Below are 22,508 nucleotides of genomic sequence, written 5' to 3'. Positions count from 1 at the left end.
AGTCGATGATTTAGATGGATCAAAGGTTGGTTCCTTTTGTTGGTAGCAAGATTTTAAGCAAGGTTGGCATTGAGTCCAAGTGATGTCGCTACCAGTATCAAATATGAGTGTTAAGTCCCTTTTTGGAGTGCCGAGGCCAATGGTCACAACGTAGTTGCCCGAGCCAATGGTGCTACCAGACTTGGCTGGGATGGTAGTGGCCTTTGATGCACGTAAATCATTAAGACCCAGCTTTTTTGAGAGCCTGGCCTGAATCGAATTGACCCTGGATTGGTCTTGTTCGAGGATTTCAGTCATAGTGGGTGCTTTAACTTTGTCTTGATTGAGTTGAGAGCACGGGCCATGTTTGTCTACCACTGTTAAGGATGCCCTTTTATTAGAACCTGCATTTTAATTCAACATCGATTAGAATTGTTTTGACATATAAACAAATTCATACAACTGTCGATTATTGTATGTTTTCACCAAACACAACTAAAATAAAATTGCTTATTCAGGAAAAGGTAACAATAAGTGGCTAACCAAAAGAATAAATGCCAAATATCAATGAAATGGATTGACCAATTGACACACTTATAGGATTTTTTTTTTCTTTTTTAAAGGTTATGAAGAAAAAGATAATAGGACGATTATTCAAGAACCCGGGACAGCCAAAAAAACCTAATTTGACAAAAAAAATTTAGGGCCTATGATTTGTCAACACAAATTTTACTTACTTTTGTCCTTCCACCGAACCACATCTAGAAAAATGAAATCTGAATGGGGCAGGCATAATTAAAAATAGTTAGGTTCTACTTAATTAAAAATAAATAAAAATAGTTAGGTTCATTCCCATAGTGATTAGATGGGTCATCAAAGGATTTTTCCCAGCCATCAGGTCAATAGTTTCAAAAGCAAAATCTATGAAGTGTGGAAAATAATTCTTATCCTATGATTACACCATTTATTATAATATTTGTCAAAATTGTAGACTCTAATTGATGGATAATACTTTTATATAAATCAGTCGTTTTTTCTCCACTAAGAAAAAATTTTGTTTTTTCAGTTATTATTTGGAAAGGGAAAGGGAGGGGTAGAAACTAGAAAGAAAAGGAGGAGAATGACAGGTTGAACTTGTGGGGCATACGGGAGATGCTAAGGGACAGTGGGCTAGAAGCCCATTGGATTAACCATGCGTATATCTGTTAACTGCCCATGACAGCTTTCCTTGAGTGTGTGCTTTTTCTTTTTCTTTTTTTTTTTCTTTTTTTTTTTGAGGTGTTTACTTGGTGGCTTAGTGCGTGTTGTGCTTGACAAAACCGGACCCATGAAAGTGAATGTGAAATAACAAATGTGAAAAAGCGAAAAATAAGATTATGAAAGTCCTGTCCCAGGAATTGGCTTCGGTCGAGTGCTCTCGTGAAATGTAACATTAGACCTATTGAATTTTTTTTTTTTTTCTTGACAAACAAGAAATGGGTAGAGGAAGGCAATCAGTACAGTTTCTCTATTTTGGCATGACTATAGTAATACCTAACTCACTTTCAAGTAAGACCCTATACTTTTAGTCTATATGAGAAACTCACTTATTTTTTAGGTCGGTAGTTTAAAATATAAAAAGTACCAACAATAGTTGTTGAGACTCAATCCTAATTCCTAAAACTTGTTGGCCGGTAAGGAAGCCACGTTAATTGCCCTTTCTATCTGTTATCAACCCTTGCCCCCTATTGCAATAGTCACATCCACTTTGTAGGACCATCTACCAATCATAGCCTTTTATGACACACCATAAAATGCCATCTCAAAGCCGCCAAGTGATTATCAAATCATTACCTAGCTGTGACAAATATTTCACTCTTTCCCAATTGCCCCATGAGAAGGATACCCCAGCACCTTTTATAGTGTTTGACTACTGAGCTTCTACTCTCACCAGCCCTCTTCTCCTATTTTTACCTTTAAAAAGTATAAACAACAATCCCAAAACTTCATGTAAATAAATGTCAATCCTACATACCAAATAATGTCCTCTAACATTTTGTGAAAGAAAAAGTTCTACTATTAGTATTGCTCATTGGCAACTTGTTTCTAGACCTACCCATACTTCTTTTGCTCGAGTAGGTTTCTCCAACTTACAAGAACCTAATAAATTATACATTATAAGACTAAAAAATAATAAATTATAAGAATAGTAATGAATATAATAAGTATATGAGTAATTAGTAATTGAGTGAGTGAGAGAGAGAGAGAGAGAGAGAGAGAGAGAGAGAGATGAAAGTTGTATGAGAAACCTTTGGTAGAAGGGCTGCAAGTAGTTGACGGTAATAGAGAGCTGACATTAAGGGTATGCATATGAGTAAGATGTTCGCTTTCCAACTCCCTTGGTTGAAGGGCAAATCCCAGGTTGTCCAGAGTGCAAAGAAAAACAAGAACGCTAAAGAAGAGAAACCTAAGGAAGGAAGTGGAGGGAGTGGCCATAGTTTATACTTTATATCCTTAGCTACTACGTTGCTATCTTACTAATATGTGCACTCTTAGTGTCTTTCTTGACCTTAATATTTATAGGCTTATTGGTGATAGATGCAAACCAAAAGCATGCAATCAGGGGCGGAGCTAGGGGGCGTCGAGGAGAGGCAATTGCCCCCCGACCCCACCCCAAGCGTCACATCAAACTCAGTTATGCATTTGTTACCACACATCAGTTATTATCTCTATTGTGTTGATTTGTTGCCACACATTAGTTACTATCTTTACTATTCTTTGTATTGTATACCTAGATGTATTCTTTTCTTTTTTAATAATATTTCTAACGTTATTAATTCAAAATTGCTTCTTTCCTTTATGATATACCGATCATAAGCAGGTTGTAAGTAAAGGTAACAAAATAAATAAGAGATTTTAAAAAGTTTGATCACCATTTTTTGTTCCCTAATACAGATTTAGCATGAAAAGTTCTTTGTTAATTTACCTTTTTTCATTCATGTTTATGTGTTTTACTTGTTTAAAATATTTGCTTAAACTTATAATCACCTTAGAATTTAGAATACCTTAAGGATAACAGTGACTATTAAATTTCAACTCTTACAGTAGGCATGGAAAAAAATTGAAAAAAGACGAGAGCAAAATATAATTTACATGTACCTTTATATTTAATCTTGCTCTCCTAAACTAAAATTTTGGCTCTGCCACTGCAAGCAATAGATCACCAATTTTTCCAAGTCACCACTTCAACATATACAAGCGTATTAACTTTACTTAAGGACTTTTTTTTTCCCCCATAAACGGGATTAATGGATTATTATTAACAGCAAATCTAGAAGTCCACAAGAAAAAATAAAACAAACCGTGAGCTACACGAACACAAACAGCAAGTAATTTTTTTTATTTATGCTATTTGGCTACTTTATACAATTGTACTTGCAACGATATATTTGGCTACTTTAAAATTATTGCTTATTTAATTTCTTGTTAATATTTATGTCATTTTATTGAAATATGTGTAATTAAATACCTAATAAATATGTCATTCTAAGTACTTTTAACTTTCTTTTGTGCCAAGAGTTAGGTTATTTTGGATGTACACTATTATCAATTTTTTAAAAACTTTCTTCCATCTCTCCATGTGTGTGTTAAAAATACTTAGTATTTAAAATAAAATAAAATAAAATTTATTTTGTGTCACGTGAACATCATTTAAACAAAGAGAACTAAAAGTAGATGCCTACAAAATTAGAAGTAAATACTACCAAATTTTAAAAATGGTTTTGTTAATTGGTGTCTTGAGGGCAATAGTTAATAAATCATTTAAAGAAAGTTTTTATATCACTTTTATGGAAAACTGACAAGTTTGTCAAAACATTAATTGCTTTTTTTCTTTTTCTTTTCACATAAATATTTTTCCTAAAATGGTTCATTAACAAATGCTCTTAAAGCATTCATTAACTTTTTCCTTTTAAAAATTACATAATTTAATTGCATCATGGATGCAATCCAAGTTATAGACTCTTTTAATTTTTCTAGTAATGTTACAAATACAATGAATTTCACTATCTACTAAAATTGTAAGTTTTATAATTTTCACATGAATCCCACCACCAACACCAAATTATTTTCTATCATTCATCACTTGGCAATTGTGAAAAAAAATTATGAAGTAAAGCTTTGTTTGTTAATTTCAACGTTAATGTTTTGTAGAAAATAAGTCATTTTTCATAATGTGTTTTCTATAAAAAATATATATATATATATATATATATATCTCATTTGTCTATGTCTGGTAAAAACCTTAAATGAGTTGGAATATGATTTTTTAACTTCCCTTATTTAGCTTATCAAGAAATGAATTTCATTTCCCAAAAAAATTAGTTAAAACGAATCTCCAAAAAATGAGTTATATTTTTTATATTAGCTCAACTGATAAAGTCTCTCATGATTGAAAAATATGAAAAACTATTTTTACACAAAATTTTCCATCAAAACAAACAGAATAAGTTGTGTACCAAATTTTTTTTTTTTTTTCTTTTCTAGAAGAAAGGAGGTGCTATGTAAAATGACGCGTTCTACCATGACAACCCACTTGCTCATGTAATTGTTTGATTTGTGGCACGACTGGCGCTGCAAATTTTCTGATTTCCCTTTCACACATGAAAGAGATTGAAAGCGAAACCAATCTATTTTCTTTCCGGACAAGACCTAATTACCTTAATGGTACTTACTCAGAAAGAAAAACCTTATGTTAATGGAGGTTTTTTTGGAACTTGGGAGTTGGGATGGTGGTATGAAAACTACTTCTTTTACGGTTAATTACGGTTAAACATGAATGCAATGCATACCCTTCAGCTGACAGCTGCTGAAACTTTTCTTATTGGAAGCCTCACACTAATTTTGGCTTATTGTATGATTAGTTTATGATTTGTGTTTAGTCCTTTTTCTGGAAACCCAGGTATTGGTCATTTGAAAGGAATTGACATTCATTTACCCCAATTCTTGAAATAAAATTTTCAATTCATATGTTTGAAATCTAAATACTAGCCAAATAAAAATCATATTATGCTCTTTTCCTCACTATTTCTTCAATTGAATAGCAAAAAAAAAAAAAAACTAAGGCATACAAGTATTATTTTCTACACGATCCTGGTATTAACAAAACCCGAAGTAATAAGATTTCAAATTTGATTATTATTATAAATCTCAATTAATAAACAAACAATTTTAATTTCTTTTTAAAACAAATTGTTGACAACATAGTGTTCTGTACCACCAAATTTGATTATTGATAAAATTCGTTTCTGTGCGTACACTTGAGTTACAGTCTAGTTCAATTTATATATTTGAAATCCTAACTTCCTTACATAAAATGAGGGCCAAATCGCTTTAAATTTGATCCGATTTCCAATTTATTTCTTGACATTTGATACCTTTTTTACCAACTACACTAAATTAATATCCATTATTCTTTGGCATCTCCATATATATACCAAATACCAAAACAAGTTCCTATAAATAAATAAAAAATAAATACGAACACAAGAAAAATAGTAACACTAGTTGACCCAAATTCATTGATTTGAACTTTTAAATTAAGTAGTATTGTCTCTATATATTATATTGAGGTTTTAGTTGGAGTCTTCCCAAAATTTTATATTTCCAATAATTCATGCTTATTCCAAACTAATAAATAAGATTGTAAAACCAACCAACCCATTCAAAATTGCATTTTTTTTTTTATACAAGATAAAAACTATGTTCTAACTTAATCTAAGTGCATATTTGAATTCGAATTGAAATTCATTCAAACTAATGAATTAATTTTGAATTGATTAATTAATTTGACGGTTTCAAACCGAGTTAATCAAAAAGGTTGAAATGCCACTGTCCATTTACTTATCAAATTGGCACATCTTAACAGAGGCAAATTGATTTTTATCAACTTTATTAGAAAAGCCTATCTAAAGAATAACAAATAAAATAAATAAATAAAAAATCGTATCATATTATATACTATATAATAAAAGTTGGTCTTAGAAACTGTAATTGTGCCAAATAGTTTCACCAAATTACAGAAACCTTTTTAGATTTAAAAAAAAATAGATATATATTTTTTGTCCTTCTCTTCTTCTCCTATAATTTCTAAACTGATAAAATTTTTAATTTAATTATAATCCAAATTCTTCATGTAATCTTTTTATTATTAATTTATCTATTCTTTTAAATTCTTATAATAATAAAAAAAAACGTTTAATTTTATTTTTTGAAAACAACTCATAGGTTGACATAAAATTATAGTTTTTTTTTTTTTTTTATACAAAATTATAGTTATTCTTATTGACTTTTTTTTATATACATCTCTATTAATTTTCTATACATCTTTATAGTATTTTCCTTCACTCTTTTTGCTAACATTGCACATATATTAGACTTCATTCTCTCAATTTCTTCTCCGTAACTTTTTTTTTAATAGGAACTTCTTTGTAACTTTGAGTTTATGTGTTGAATTATATTTCTTTCTTTTCGATGCTTCATTTAAGCTACCTTTATGTTTAGTAATTTAGGTTGTTCTTAATTATTTTTTATTTTTATTTTTTGAAAATAGGTTGTTCTTAATTATTGAATTGAGGTTTCCACTTAAATATGATTTCAACTATTGTTTTGGATAGTTTTAATTATTAAATTCAAGGTTTTTTATTTAAATATGCGTTGGCGATTAATTGAGATATATATATATATATATGCATTTTATAATACCTTAGTTTCACATAATATGCATTTATTATATAACTTAAAAGTAAAATATTCATTTATTTTTATTATATATTTTATTATCTAATTTTATGTAAATTAATAAAAAAAATTATTTACATATAAATTTTGATTAAACTGTGCATTGCAATAATGCTCATTTATTAGAAAAGTAAAGAATTGAACTTCACCCATACATCAATCTATGCATATGAACTTAGCCCAAAAGTTTGATTTCCAAGTCCTCCACTGGAATTTTTAGACTGGAAAGTCCAGTCTTAGATTAATGGGGGCCACCACTTCCATTGCAGAACACTATCTGGGTAACTCAAAGTCTACTTATTGTATAAAACATTAGTGGTCACCGAGTGCATAATGTTTTTTAATGTAAAAAACATTATGTACTCGGTGACCACATTTGGCCATCCACAATGGAACCAAACTTCCACATTAATCATTCATCGGACCAACCAAGATCTAATCTATCAAATTCAATTCTCACCCCTCTTAATTACTCCATTACTCGTGCTCACCAAGTAGTATTATGCTTAAAAAGTTTACTAGAATACAAGCTAAATTTACATTATTACTAAGCAACTTACTATGTAACCCATGGTAGTATTTTTTTTTTTGGCCTATGATATCTTGTCTTAATAGTTGTTTTTTTTATCATCAAACTAAGATTGGTTTTTAATTTAAGTAGAAATTGAACTTGTAAAGTTGTGATTTACAACTATATTTTATGTTGGCTTTATTCCATGATAAAAAGTGTTGTAATTGCATTAATTTATTTCCATGTATTTTGTGGGATTTTATTGTATTGAGTCTAGTATTAAGTTGGTGAAGAATCGAGTATGAAATAAAAACTAGTGCAGTTTCGTGACTAGCTTATAAGAAGTTCGTGAGAAGAGTAACCCGCCAAAAGGCCATGTGAAAGGCACATGTTGGAAGCTGAAGAGTCAAGTGTCAGACTTCATTTCGCAAGTACTTTGTAAGACAGGCCATCTCGTGAGGTACCTGCGAAACATTCTGCCTGGAGGATTTTAAGTGTGACTTTCTTATCCTTCACCCATACTATATATACCCTCACTACCCACAAAAGTAAAAGAGGCTATTTAATGAGAAAAACTCTAGATAGGTTTTCTATAACACAACATACCTACCTTTAAAGAATGAGCTACTCATCTTTAGTGAAAAATCGTTATAGCATCTTCTCCTTCCCTCTCCCATTGTCATACCTTGAGAGGAGTTTTGTACCCAAACACAACCCACACCTACTCAGAGTGTAGAAAGTGTTTTGAAACTTGGGAAGGTTTAAGGATTTGCCAAAAGAAGTCGGTGAGGCTTGGTGGATGTAATCAGGTGTATTGTGGGATTCGGAAAGCTAGTGAAGACAAGACTCCGAGAAGTCTATTGGTAGCAAGAGCTTGGAGGGCTCAAGTACATTGGGTAGACTAGGCTTGGAGGGTCTTTTGTTATTCGTGTACTCCAACTTTATTCTCTAGTGGATCGATTTCGACTTGGAGGGTCGTAGAGAGGTTTTTCACTAAGTTCTTCAATTTCCTCTTCAATAACACGCCTTAGTGTTATCTTGTATTTGTATTTCTCTTCCCTTACTATTATGCTTTACATTTATTGTTTGTTGTTCATGTTTATGCACTAGAGTAGTATCAGTTCATTGTGCTCATTTACTCTTGTTCCGCACTTTGTTTAAGTTAAAGTACAAGCAATCTAATCGTAACTTTTAATTTTGGGACTAAACAAGCTCTTGTGTTTTTGCACAAATCCGAGCCCTTACAGAACTCCAGATTTATTTTTCAATTATACAAGACTTTAAGTAACTCACGGTACTTAAAGGAACCATAAGTCTCAAAATGTTGGGTCAATTATGTATCATCAATAGACATATTAAGGTTAGCTACATGATTTTTTTTTTTTCCATTTTATTAATGTTATTTTAGGTCTTTCTCTATTTTTCCCTCCTTTTTTAGTTCTCTCAATTTGAATCAACTCATTATTTCTCATTTGTACATTAATCGCTCTCATATGTACATGATCAAATCATCTCAAGCAACCCTCCCTCATCTTTCCATAAATACGCGTCACACCTATTTGTAAGCAAATTTTCTCCTTTAGAATTCTATCTTGTCTTGTATTATTTCCACCTAACCATTTTAACATTCTCTTTTCCACTACACATTTCATGAACATGTTACATCTTAACAGTCCTACATTCAATACCATCGGGTATAGCTAGAGGTCTTATAGTAGTCTTGTAGGTAACATTGTCCACTTAACTTTATAGGTATTCAAGAATCACTCAGTACTTTCGATACTCTTCTCTATTTCTCTACTTTGTTTCTGTCCTTTAATTCATATCATTTTTAATTTCTTAATTCTTATGAATTATTAATCCAAGATATTGAATGCTCTTACTCTATGGTATTTCTTAACCATCAAATCTTACAACCTCTTTGTTTCTACTTTTACATTTTTTTTTTTTTGTTTTGGCCTATGATATCTTGTCTTAATAGTTGTTTTTTTTATCATCAAACTAAGATACCAATTGGTTTTTAATTTAAGTAGAAATTGAACTTGTAAAGTTGTGATTTACAACTATATTTTATGTTGGCTTTATTCCATGATAAAAAGTGTTGTAATTGCATTAATTTATTTCCATCTATTTTGTGGGATTTTATTGTATTGGGTCTAGTATTAAGTTGGTGAAGAATCGAGTATGAAATAAAGACTAGTGCAGTTTCGTGACTAGCTTATAAGAAGTTCGTGAGAAGAGTAACCCGCCAAAAGGCTATGTGAAAGGCACATGTTGGAAGCTGAAGAGTCAAGTGTCAGACTTCATTTCACAAGTACTTTGTAAGACAGGCCATCTCGTGAGGTACCTGCGAAACATTCTGCCTGGAGGATTTTAAGTGTAACTTTCTTATCCTTCACCCATACTATATATACCCTCACTACCCACAAAAATAAAAGAGGTTATTTAATGAGAAAAACCCTAGATAGGTTTTCTATAACACAACACACCTACCTTTAAAGAATGAGTTAATCACCTTTAGTGAAAAATCGTTATAGCATCTTCTCCTTCCCTCTCCCATTGTCATACCTTGAGAGGAGTTTTGTACCCAAACACAACTCACACCTACTTAGAGTGTAGAGAGTGTTTTGGAGCTTGGGAAGGTTTAAGGATTTGCCAAAAGAAGTCGGTGAGGCTTGGTGGATGTAATCAGGTGTATTGTGGGATTCGGAAAGCTAGTGAAGACAAGACTCCGAGAAGTTTATTGGTAGCAAGAGCTTGGAGGGCTCAAGTACATTGGGTAGACTAGGCTTGGAGGATCTTTTGTTATTCGTGTACTCCAACTTTATTCTCTAGTGGATCGATTTCGACTTGGAGGGTCGTAGAGAGGTTTTTCACTAAGTTCTTCAATTTCCTCTTCGATAACACGCCTTAGTGTTATCTTGTATTTGTATTTCTCTTCCCTTACTATTATGCTTTACATTTATTATTTGTTGTTCATGTTTATGCACTAGAGTAGTATCAGTTCATTGTGCTCATTTACTCTTGTTCCGCACTTTGTTTAAGTTAAAGTAAAAGCAATCTAATCGTAACTTTTAATTTTGGGGGCTGAACAAGCTCTTGTGTTTTTGCACAAATCCAAGCCCTTACAGAACTCCAGATTTATTTTTCAATTATACAAGACTTTAAGTAACTCACGGTACTTAAAGCAACCACCATAAGTCTCAAAATGTTGGGTCAATTATGTATCATCAATAGACAAATTAAGGTTAGCTACATGATTTTTATTTTTTTTTTCCATTTTATTAATGTTATTTTAGGTCTTTCTCTATTTTTGGCTCCTTTTTTAGTTCTCTCAATTTGAATCAACTCATTATTTCTCATTTGTACATTAATTGCTCTCATATGTACATGATCAAATCATCTCAAGCAACCCTCCCTCATCTTTCCATAAATAGGCGTCACACCTATTTGTAAGCAAATTTTCTCCTTTAGAATTCTATCTTGTCTTGTATTATTTCCACCTAACCATTTTAACATTCTCTTTTCCACTACACATTTTATGAACATGTTACATCTTAACAGTCCTACATTCAATACCATCGGGTATAGCTAGAGGTCTTATAGTAGTCTTGTAGGTAACATTCTCCACTTAACTTTATAGGTATTCAAGAATCACTCAGTACTTTCGATACTCTTCTCTATTTCTCTACTTTGTTTCTGTCCTTTAATTCATATCATTTTTAATTTCTTAATTCTTATGAATTATTAATCCAAGATATTGAATGCTCTTACTCTATGGTATTTCTTAACCATCAAATCTTACAACCTCTTTGTTTCTACTTTTACCAAAAGTACATTCATGTACTCTGTTTTAGTTCTACTTAGCTGAAAGTCTTTAAACTCCATCTCTTCTAATTTCTTACATTACATTAACTCCACATCTGGTTTCATATATATGCTAAAACCAATGGTCTACATCTTGAATTGATCTTGTGAGCTTATCCATGATCACTAGTGTAAAGTGATACAGATTTAATATTGATCTTTTATGCAAATCTATAGTGATAACAAATATGCTTGTGATGTCTCCACTTGTTTTCATTCTAGTTATACTTCAATTGAACATATTTTTAATCATCAACATATACTTTATAGTTTATATAAACTCCTCTTGTTTCTAAAACCCATCACATCACTTATGTAGGTATCCTATCATATTTGCCTTCTCTGGGAATAATAATCAGATCGAGATCTATGTTGGCTTTTATATATTTTTAATTAGATACCTAAGTAAGAAAATAACTTTCATATTGATCACCTAATATAAAACCAAATTGATTCTCCATATCTAAACTAATGTTGAATCACTCTCTCCCAAAATATCTTCCGAATGCAACAACTTAATTGATATGATCCTCTAAGTTCACTTTGTCACTTGCCAAAGTACTTAAATTAGGTATCATAATTATTTTATGAAAATTCAAAGTTAAAATGGTAAGTGAGGTCTAATTTAAATGATATATTCTCTCTCAAAGACGTGGGGTGGAAGTATTGAAAATTCAAGATCTGTGTAATTCACCAATAAAAAGATGGACTCAGGTCAAGACATCATTGTCATGGAGGTAAGGAAATTTTTATCGATAGCCACCAACTAATGGTCAAGACTCAAGTGGTGATCTAGTGGCCCTTATAAGCACTAGTTCAGAATTCTCATTATGCTTACAATCTTGTTTGGTCGTGGGCCATAATACACGTTACTTGTGGGCATACAATAGCTGGATTCTTGAGAAGAGACAGAGAGAGAAAGAAGGGAAGAGATGGATTATCAATTATGATTGGAATCTTCTTTGGCAGTAGGCCAGAATCCACTTCTAGTTAGTGGTGGAAAAAAGATGGAATATATCCCAAAATATGAGAGAGAGAGATTTTTGATAGGTTAAATGTCTACATAAATATCATCGAACATTGTCAACAATTTTTACCCTTTTCTTTCAATTAAGGGCCCAATTTCTTCTTCCATCTCCCATTCCCATCCCTTTTCTAATTTCCCAATTATTTAGAAAGAGTGACCCAGAAAAAGCAAAATAATAGAAAAAGAGTTAAGTGTATCTTTGGTTTCATAACAACCAATTAACAAAGTTAATTTTCCCAAGTCCCAATACCTAAGAACTCTCCCAAGTTTTAATGCATGAGAATCACACCATCCCAATAAGATAATGCAGGTGAAATCAATAGGGTTACTCTCTTCTCTCACATGGGAGTGTGAGTGTGAATTCTACCATAAGTCATATATATGAGCCCACATTTGTTAAGAGAGGACAATGACTCTTACTATAGGAGTGAATAATTTCTTGTGTAATTTGTAAAATGAAACAACGCGTTTTTGCCATATCTTTCAAAGATTAAATCAAATCAATTGATAGCAGATTAGATAACCATATATCACTTAACATGGGCAAGATTTTTTATTTATTTATTTATTTTCAAGTGTGGATGCATGGTTTTCAAAATCCCGATCTGAATCCTACGATTCTATGATTTTACGATCCCACCTACCTAAAACAATCCAAATTTTTTAAGGATCTCTGCGTTTGTTCAAGATCGATAGGATCGTATGATTCTGATGATCCCAAACGATCATTGTTTTTTTTTGTTTTTTTTTTTTACTTAACAGAAGGCTCAGTTGGACTCAAATGAAAAATAACATCTCAATAGGCCAAGTTTTGCTATTCTAATGTAGAGAGATAAAGTGCCATGTTTTGAGGTTTTTGATCTTTTTAAATGATGCTTACAAATGGACGTAGGGATGTATGGTAATTACATCAAATGAATGGAAATAATTTTTGCTTTTTTATGAATGAATGTATAATTTATGTGATTATTTAATATATCAATGTGTATTTTTTTTTCTCAAATAATGTAGGATCTTATGATCCACGATCCGATCCTACGATCCACGATCCCACCTACCTCCCACGATCCTATGTAGGATCCCGATTTTGACAACCTCATGTGGATGAGACTAAAATATCGCTTTCATGGCAGCTTGCAATTTTCATTATTTTTCTTTTGCTTGGTGTTTATGATGGAGTACATCAGCTTCAGATTTTTCTTCTTGTTCACACTCTTAGGTCTAGCTTTAGTACCAATGATGTTGGAGTCCACTGTCCATCACCTTTATTTTCTTTTTTATGTTCATATTATATCTATTAGGTCTTCCAGATTCTGCTGTATCTTCTAGCTGTCTCAAAAGGAAGCCCATTCTCACCAAGGATTAGTCTTATCATTTATTTAATCCGACAATGTAGGAGAAATTATAAGAGCCCTCATTTCACGTTAGATTTGGGATACCTTTTCCTGAACTTTGCTGAGGGTATCTTCAATGCTTTATCATTTTTTTCTTTACAATTTATCTCTCGTCAATAATTTCCCTTTAAATTATTAGGGTACAGTATATACCAAAAACAAAATTAGGGAAAACAATAAAGAAAAATCTCATTTATCTTAATTAAAGAACAAAACAGTGACTTTTTTGTCACACCAAAAAAAATCAAATATGACAATAAACAATTACTAATTATAATGAAGATTAATGAAAATTAATTCCCTCGTCCATTATTTTATGTCCATTAACCTATTCAAAACTTATGTTCTTAATCACATAATCTAAAATATAAAAGAATGAAGTATTCTCCATGAAACATACCATAAAGTATCTTCGAACAAATTTGTTCATTATTATAGCGACATCTGCTCTATGATCTCCATGTACACGTCAGGATTTTTGAAATTTATGACGACTGCTTTATAATAGAGATAGATTATTTTGGGTATATGTAGGATTCTAAACCAAATCCTTGATTCAAAAATAAATGACATTACAGTTGAGGTAATTAGAATGCACAACAGTCCAATTATTTTTTTATTAAATAATTTTCATTTTTTTTAGAAATAATTACAACATACTACTAACCTCGCAGTTCGAACTCTTTTCCCCCTAGACCCTCAAGCACTTTGTGCATGAGGAAGTGCCAAGCACTTTGAATAAGTTTAATTTCAACCTTATAATTTCATATAGGTTTTATTTTTATTTTTTGGTATATATGCTCATATAGTTTTATTTAATTAAACTTTATAGTTCACATAGTTTCATTTAAACTTTCATAATTTCAAATAATTTCATTTAAACGTTAGTATTAGTATGAATAAATTTTATTTAAAGCAGTTGTCACGTGAGCTACTAATGGCAATCATGAATTTTTTTTTTTCTTTTCTTTGATGATCTTGAATTCGCGACAAAAGTTTTAAACCAAAGATTTTGAAAGTTTAAGTTTAAAATATTTTACATTATCATTTTGATTAAAATCGTATTCTAAAAATTTCTAAAATTTTATCATTTATTTTAAATTATTTTATTCATCTCTAATGATTTTAGTTTTAATTTTTTTTAAAATTAATAAACAAATTAAACCATACATAATAAAATCAATCATAAATACTTATTATTATTTTTTTATTTAGTAATTATTGTTCATTTTTGTAATAATTGTTAAATCTGTTTCTTACTTTATATATAAATTTTAAGCCAAAATATATTATTAGTCCTAAAGCTCTCTCTCTCTCTCTCTCTCTCTCTCTCTCTCTCTCTCTCTCTCGGCAAGGTTTATATATATAAATTTTAAGCCAAAATATATTATTAGTCCTAAAGCTCTCTCTCTCTCTCTCTCTCTCTCTCTCTCTCTCTCTCTCTCTCGGCAAGGTTTGAGTGTCTGAAATAGTATAGCGACAATGACAAACAAATCAAAGCTTATGTAAAGTTGTTATTTACAACTATATATTTTGTTGGCTTATATTCCGTGCCAAATTTAATTGAATTTTGTTTAATCTTTTGTACTTTGTATTTATTGTGAGATTTGATTGTAAGGGTTGTGTGATAGAGAGAGAGAGAGTGTGAAGACCCAAGCAATTGAAGACTGAGGAGTTTTCGCGAGTAGCTAGCGACTAAGTATCCCGCGAAGTGACTCATGTGCCTTGCACATGCTAGAATGCGAAGAGTCAGGCGAGGATGGAGACATTTGTGTTTTGCGAGTATCTCGCGGGTAAGGCATTCTCGTGAGACACTTGCGAGACATTATATTATGCCAGCCTGTCCATTTTGATATACACTTTCTATGCCTACACTATATATACCCACATTACCCACAAATGTTGAGGAGTGCTTCTAAGAGAAAACCCTAGCCAAACACCTTGAGAGTTAGAGATTGTTATACCTATAATCCTCTACACATTTGCTTGTGGAATTTCCTTAACTCCTACCTCTTCATTTCCATACCACTGTTGATAGCCCAAACACTCACCAAACCCTTTCAGAGTGTCAAGTGGAAGTTTTGGTGCTTCTAGGAAGCATTGGAAAAAGCCAAGAATGGCAGATACAACATGGAACGTTTTGCGGGATCAAGAGAACTAGACAAAACACGGTTTCGAGAAGCCTTGTTGGAATAGGAGCTTGGAGGGCTTAGGTACATCAAGTAGATTAGGCTTGGAGGGTCTCTTGCTAACCCATGTATCCCAACTGATTGTCTAGTGGATCGATTTCTGCTTGGAGGGCAGCAGAGAGGTTATTTGCCGAGTTCTTCGGTTTTCTCTTCGATAACACATCGGCGTGTTATTTTGAGTTTACATCTTTCTTCCCTACTCTTTTACATTCTAGTTTACTGCTGTGTTGCCTTGATTATGCATTAGAGTAGCTTGTTTGTTTATCCGCTCACTTTTACACTATTCCGCACTTAGTATTAAGTTAGTGTAAAATCAATCGAACCATAACTTTAATTTGGGGGTCTAAACAGCTCTTGTGTTTTCAACACATTTTCGAGCTTTCAATTCTTATTAGAGCGAGTACACTCGCTGTGGTTTAAATACCTGAGTGTGATCCTTGACCCCGTTTGAGATGGACAGGTCACAATCTTTAAATGTCCACCATATTTTGGTGGTAGTAATTATACATTTTGGAAAGTCCGAATGAGGGCATTTTTGTATTCAATTGATGATACTGTTAGGGATGCGGTAGAAGTAGGATGGACTAGGCCGGATGTTAGGACATATGTGTTTTCACTTGTTAAGAACATATGTCATTTGTTTATGTAAATTGGCTAATCCTTTGACAAAAAGTACTCTACTTGTAATTAGGTAGTTCTAGGTGTTTTTAATATTTCAAGAAATAAGGTTTCAAGATTAAGTGTTGAAGTCATCAAGTCTGCCCAAGAAACAAGCTGAAGAAGTGCAAATTTATTAAAGCTCGACACCTGCTTGATAGCTCCTCGACACTTTGCTATCTGTCGAGATTTATAAAATCAGATTTTCTGATCTGATTTCTTGGGATCCGTGGATGTGTCTTTAGGCATTCTTTTCTCCTAACCCTAGACATATAAAAGGATTGTTTTTAGGGCCGTCAAATTGTACACAAGTTGTACAAGCATTAAGCAAACTCTGTTCAAGCAATTTGTGATTAAAGACGAAGTTCTTGACCTAGTTCATCTCTTATGAAGAAGTTGCTGTGTATTTTGCACCAAAGGGATTTGTGACCAAGCATTTTCTTGATCTTCATCATGTAGGATGAATTGAAGAACTTTGCAGCCAACCTCTCCTTCAAGTTGGTGTTGAAGTCGTGTACTGGGATCCACGCAATTGGTTAGTCACATACTTGGGAGCCGTGCATCAAAGGTGGAAACTGTCACTACAGAACAAGTCCAATTGGGTATTGAGGTAAGGATTCAATTGTAGGTTGGTAAGGTACTTGGGATTCTCTTACTTGTAACTGCTTGTTGTGATAATAGTGGAGTTTCGAGAGTGGTGACCTTAAAATCACCCGGTAAGGTTTTTGCCGTCAAGTTTTGCCTCATTCGTAAACAAATCACCGTGTCATTTAATTTTCATTACATATTTAGGTATTTGGTAATTTGTTTGTGCTACCTAATTTGTTTGTGCTACCACGCGTTTGCATGTTAAATTGATTAATTAATAACTTGGCTAATTAATTAATTCATTTCTATCACAAAGGGTCAATTCAGTTTATGGCCTATCAAGTGTTATTAGAGTGAGCACATTCTGATTAGGTTTAATCTTTGCTGTGTTGATCCATTGACCCCTGCTCGTCATGGATAGAGGACAGTCATTAATCATACTTCCTTTATTTGATGGCACTAACTATGCATACTGAAAAGTACGCATGAGAGCTTTCTTGCAGTCTTTAGATGAGAAGGTGTGGCAAGCTGTAGAGATTGGCTGGACCAAGCCAAAAGAAGCGCCGGCCGATTAGGATGAAGTGAAGATCAAGGCGGCAAACTTCAACAGCAGAGCGTTGAATGCCCTATTTAGCGCAGTCACCAATGAGGAGTTCAAGAATATATCCTCTACTGAAACTACAAAGGAAGCATGGACCATCCTCCAGACAACCTATGAGGGTACAAAGGCTGTCAAGGATTCAAAGTTTCAAAGGCTCACTACAAGTTTTGAAGAAATAAAGATGGAGGAGAATGAGTCGTTTGATGAGTTCTATGCCAAGCTCAAGGACATAGTGAACTCAACCTTTAATCTTGGGGAAACCATCCCTGAACCCAAGATTGTGAGGAAGGTGCTCAGATCTTTACTCGACAGATTCCATGCCAAGATTACGGTGATAGAAGAATCAAAGGATATTAACAAGATTCCTTTGATTGAATTGGTTGGAAACTTGCAGACCTATGAGCTAAGACTAACTAGGATTGGCAAGACAGGTAAAGGCAAGAGCATGGCCTTGAAGGCGAAGAACAGTGATACAGATGAGTCTTCAGATGATGAAGATTCCAAGATGAAGTCCTACATCACAAGGCAGTTCAAGAAGTTTATGAAGAATGTCAATGGGAGGAGCTTTGACAAGGACCACAAACAATCCAATTCTTTTCAGTTTAAGGGGCAAGACAAAGGGAAAAAGGTTGCTAAGGATGGCGGTCAGTACACTGTTCCTGCAGGACCAAAGTGTTTTGGATGTCATGGATTCGGTCACAAGAAGCATGAATGCCCTACATATCTCAAGAGTATTGGAAAGAGTAAGGCACTTGCTACAACCTTAAGTGACACTGAGCTTGAAGATGATTCCGACAATGAGGATGACGAAATCTTAAATGCCTTCACTGCCACAGTTAATCCTACTGAAGGGATTATTAAAGACGTGGACGAAGAAGAAGAACTAGTGGAGTCCAAATTTGAGAAGATGGATGATCAAGATGATATCCATACAGCCTATGAGAAGCTTTACAAGCTCTCTAAGAAGCATGAGAAACTGTATAGGCTGGCCACCAAGAAGCTCAGTGATGTGGAACTTGATCGTGAAGAGTTGTCCACAAAGTTTGATAAGGCGAATCAAACTATTGGAGCGCTGAGATTTGAGAACAATTTCTTGGCTGAGAAGACCAAGAAGCTTGAAGCGAAGCTGTTTCAAGTGAGAGCGCAATTGAAGACGACTTCAAGTGCAAAGCTTGATGATGTTAGGACATATATGTTTTCACTTGTTAAGAACATATGTCACTTATTTATGTAAATTGGCTAATCCTTTGACAAAACGCACTCTACTTGTAATTGGGTAGTTCTAGGTGTTTTTAATACTTCAAGAAACAAGGTTTCAAGGTCAAGTGTTGAAGTCATCAAGTTTGTCCAAGAAAAAGCAAGCTGAAGCGCAAAGGTTTTAAAGCTCGACACCTTCTCGATAGCTACCTCGACACCTACTATCTGTCGAGATTTTAAAATTTCAGATTTCCAATCTGATTTTCTTGGGATCCGTGAATATGATTTTGGGCCTTCTTTTCTTCTAACCCTAAACATATAAAAGGATTGTTTTAAGAGCCGTCAAGTGTGACACAAGTTGCAATATCATTGAGCAATCTCTGTTCAAGCAAATTGTGATCAAAAGACGAAGTTCTTGACCTAGTTCATCTTCCTTCAAGAAATTGCTGTATATTTGCACCGTAGGGTTTTGTAACCAAGCATCTTCCTGCTATTCATCATAAAAGATGAACTGAAGAACTTTGCAGCCAACCTTTCTTCCTTAGTTGGTGTTCTGAAGTCGCGTACTGGAATCCGCGCATTGGTTAGTCACGTACTTGGGAGTCGTGCATCAAAGGTGGGAATTGTCGCTACAAATCAAGTCCAATTGGGTATTGGGGTAAGGGTTCAACTGTAAGTTGGTAAGGTACTTGGGATTCCTTTACTTGTAACCGCTTGATTTGATAATAGTGGAGTTTCGGGAGTGGTGACCTGAAAATCACCCGGTGGGGTTTTTGCCGTTAGGGTTTTCCCCATTTGTAAACAAATCACCATGTTATTTAATTTCCGCTGCATATTTAGTTTTTGGTGATTTGTTTGTGCTTCCATGCAATTGCATGATTAATTGATTAATTAATAACTTGGCTAATTAATTAATTAGGTTTAATTACAAAGGGTCATTCAGATTGTGGCCTATCAAGTGGTATCAGAGCAGGCACACTCTGATTAGGTTTAATCTTTGCTATATTGTTCCATTGACCCCTATTGTCATGGTTATAACTGGCTTGAAAAGATCCTTGTTTTCAAATACATCTTGTTTTTCTAATCACTATTTGTTTGAGTGTCTCAGAAAACACAAGTATAAAAGTTATTTGAATTCCTTTATAATGAATATTGGAGAGGATCTTAGTTTGGCTAAGAAGAAACTAGACTGTCTCAGAATAAAAATGTGCAAAGGAGTTTGTCTGAGAAGAGTAAAAGTTAAAGGCTTAGCTTATCAAAGGCAATTGAGTGAAAGAACCATTCCCTCTGATTTGTCATCCAAGCATGAAGTGTGTTTCATGATGAAGTCTGCTTTCAAAGTAATGGATACATGTCTATGGTATCTTGACAGTTGTTGCTCAAGACACATGACTGGAGACCGATCTCTTTTCAAGATCTTTGAGCCTAAAAAGGGTGGCAATGTGACTTTTGGTGATGGAAGCAAGTCGCAAATTAAAGGGAAAGGAATCATATCTTTACCAGGATTGCCAGACATCGCAAATGTTCTTTATGTAGAAGGTCTAAGGGTGAACCTATTGAGCATAAGTCAGATATGTGATCAAGACTTCATGGTACTATTCTCAAAGGGAAAGTGTCTTGTCATGAATGAGTCTGGAAAGAAGTTTATTAGTGGGGTTCGCACTCTGGACAACTGCTATGGATTGGTTCCTGATGCCGATATAGTGTGTAATAGCATTCGTTTGCCTAATAAAGATCTATGGCATCAACGGATGGGACATGCTAGTTACAAGCATCGATCCATTGTATCTAAGCATGAATCTGTCTTGGGGATACCAAAATTTGCAGAATGAGCAATGTGGTGTGTGGACCATGTCAACTTGGGAAACAGAAAAAAGCTAAGCATCCGAGCACTCAGGCTTCAGCTACCTCCAAACCATTGGAGCTTTTGCATTTAGATCTTATGGGTCCAACCAAAACCTAGTCTCTTGGTGGAAAAAGGTACATCATGGTTGTGGTAGACGACTTCACTAGATTCACTTGGGTCATCTTACTCCGATCCAAGTCTAATGCTCCTGAGCACATTGAGGCTTTGTGCACAAGACTGCAGAATGAAAAGAGCTTAAAGATTGATCGAATTCGAAGTGACCATGGTAAAGAATTTGAGAACTTATACATGGAGTCTTTCTGCACAAGATCAGGTACATCTCAAGAGTTCTCTGCTCCTATTACTCCTCAGCAGAATGGTGTGGTAGAAAGAAAGAATAGAGTTATTCAAGAGATGGCCAGAGCCATGTTGCATAACAAAGATATGGCTCGAAACTTATGGGGAGAAGTCGTAAACACTGCCTGTCATACGGTTAATAGGGTGTACTTCAGACCCGGTACCAGAAAGACTCCCTATGAGTTATGGAAAGGAAGAAAGCCAAATGTGAAGTATTTCAGGATATTTGGAAGCACTTGCTTCATCCTAAAGGATAGAGAGAATGTGGGAAAATTTGACTCTCGAAGCGATGAAGGCATATTTTTGGGATACTCATCCACAAGCAAGGCTTATCGGGTATTCAACAAGAGAACTCTGAAGGTAATGGAAACAGTAAATGTGGTCATTGATGAGTCTTCAGATTCCAGCATTGAGAAAGGCATTGAGGAACTCTCTAAAGAAATTCTTCCTCTTAAGCCTAAGGAAGTTCAAGATATTGCTGAACCAGAACCTGTGTCCCCAAGTACCCCTAGTATTGTGGAAGACTCTGCAGATGCTCCTACTTCACCAGATTTTGTGTCTCATGAAGAAAAAGGACCCCCTTCTAGAATCAAATTAAATCATCCTCCTGAAGTTATTGTGGGAAACATAAATGAACTCACATTAAGGAAACGTACAGTTGATAAATATGTTGCTAATTTTGTGTCTTATTCTTGTTATTTGTCACAAGATGAACCCAAGAAAGTTGAGGAAGCACTACAAGATGAAAGTTGGGTTGAAGCAATGCATGATGAACTACTTCAGTTTCAGAGGAATGATGTTTAGACATTAGTACCTAGACCAGAAGGTGAGCACATCATCGGTACAAAGTGGATATTCTGTAACAAGATTGATAAAGAAGGCAATGTGATTCGCAACAAGGCTAGACTTGTGGCTCAAGGATACTCACAAATGGAGGGAGTAGACTATGATGAAACATTTGTCCCAGTTGCCCGAATGGAGTCAATCAAAATTCTGCTTGCCCTAGCATGTCAGTTGAATTTTAAACTCTATCAGATGGATGTAAAGACTGCCTTCTTGAATGGGTTACTTAAAGAGGATGTCTATGTGGCTCAACCAAAAGGATTTATTGATCCACACTTCCCAGATCATGTGCTATACCTTAAAAAGGCACTTTATGGGTTGAAGCAAGCTCCAAGAGCCTGGTATGATAGACTCACACAATATCCGGTGTCACATGGGTTCACAAAAGGAAAGGCTGATCAAACTCTCTTCATCAAAAGGGAAGATAATGAGTTGATAGTTGCTCAAGTCTATGTTGATGATATCATCTTTGGGTCGACTAAGGATGAACTTGCTTATGGCTTCTCAAAACTCATGCAAGTCGAGTTCGAGATGAGCATGATTGGAGAGCTGACTCATTTCCTAGGATTACAGATTCACCAACAAGATTCAGGTATATTTCTTTCTCAATCTAAATATGCTAAAAATCTGGTGAAAAAGTTTGGTTTGGAATTTGCTAGTTCTGTTAGAACCCCT

General features: G+C 33.9%; 1 non-coding gene across 1 annotated transcript; it reads right to left on the bottom strand.

Annotated features, from left to right (window-relative positions):
- Positions 1-134: 134 nt before the first annotated feature.
- LOC112039196 (uncharacterized) lies at positions 135-2,753 on the bottom strand. The gene is made up of 2 exons (XR_010630109.1): positions 2,268-2,753; positions 135-383 (listed from the first exon to the last, which is right to left on the bottom strand). It is a non-coding gene; the product is annotated as an uncharacterized LOC112039196 (transcript).
- Between the last annotated feature and the right edge of the window lie 19,755 nt (positions 2,754-22,508).

This window comes from Quercus suber, unplaced genomic scaffold, assembly GCF_002906115.3.
Source record: "Quercus suber isolate HL8 unplaced genomic scaffold, Cork oak 2.0 scaffold_133, whole genome shotgun sequence".
NCBI classification, from domain to species: Eukaryota; Viridiplantae; Streptophyta; class Magnoliopsida; order Fagales; family Fagaceae; genus Quercus; species Quercus suber.
Note: the sequence above shows the minus strand (reverse complement) of the source record. Positions and strands in the feature narration are given on the sequence as shown.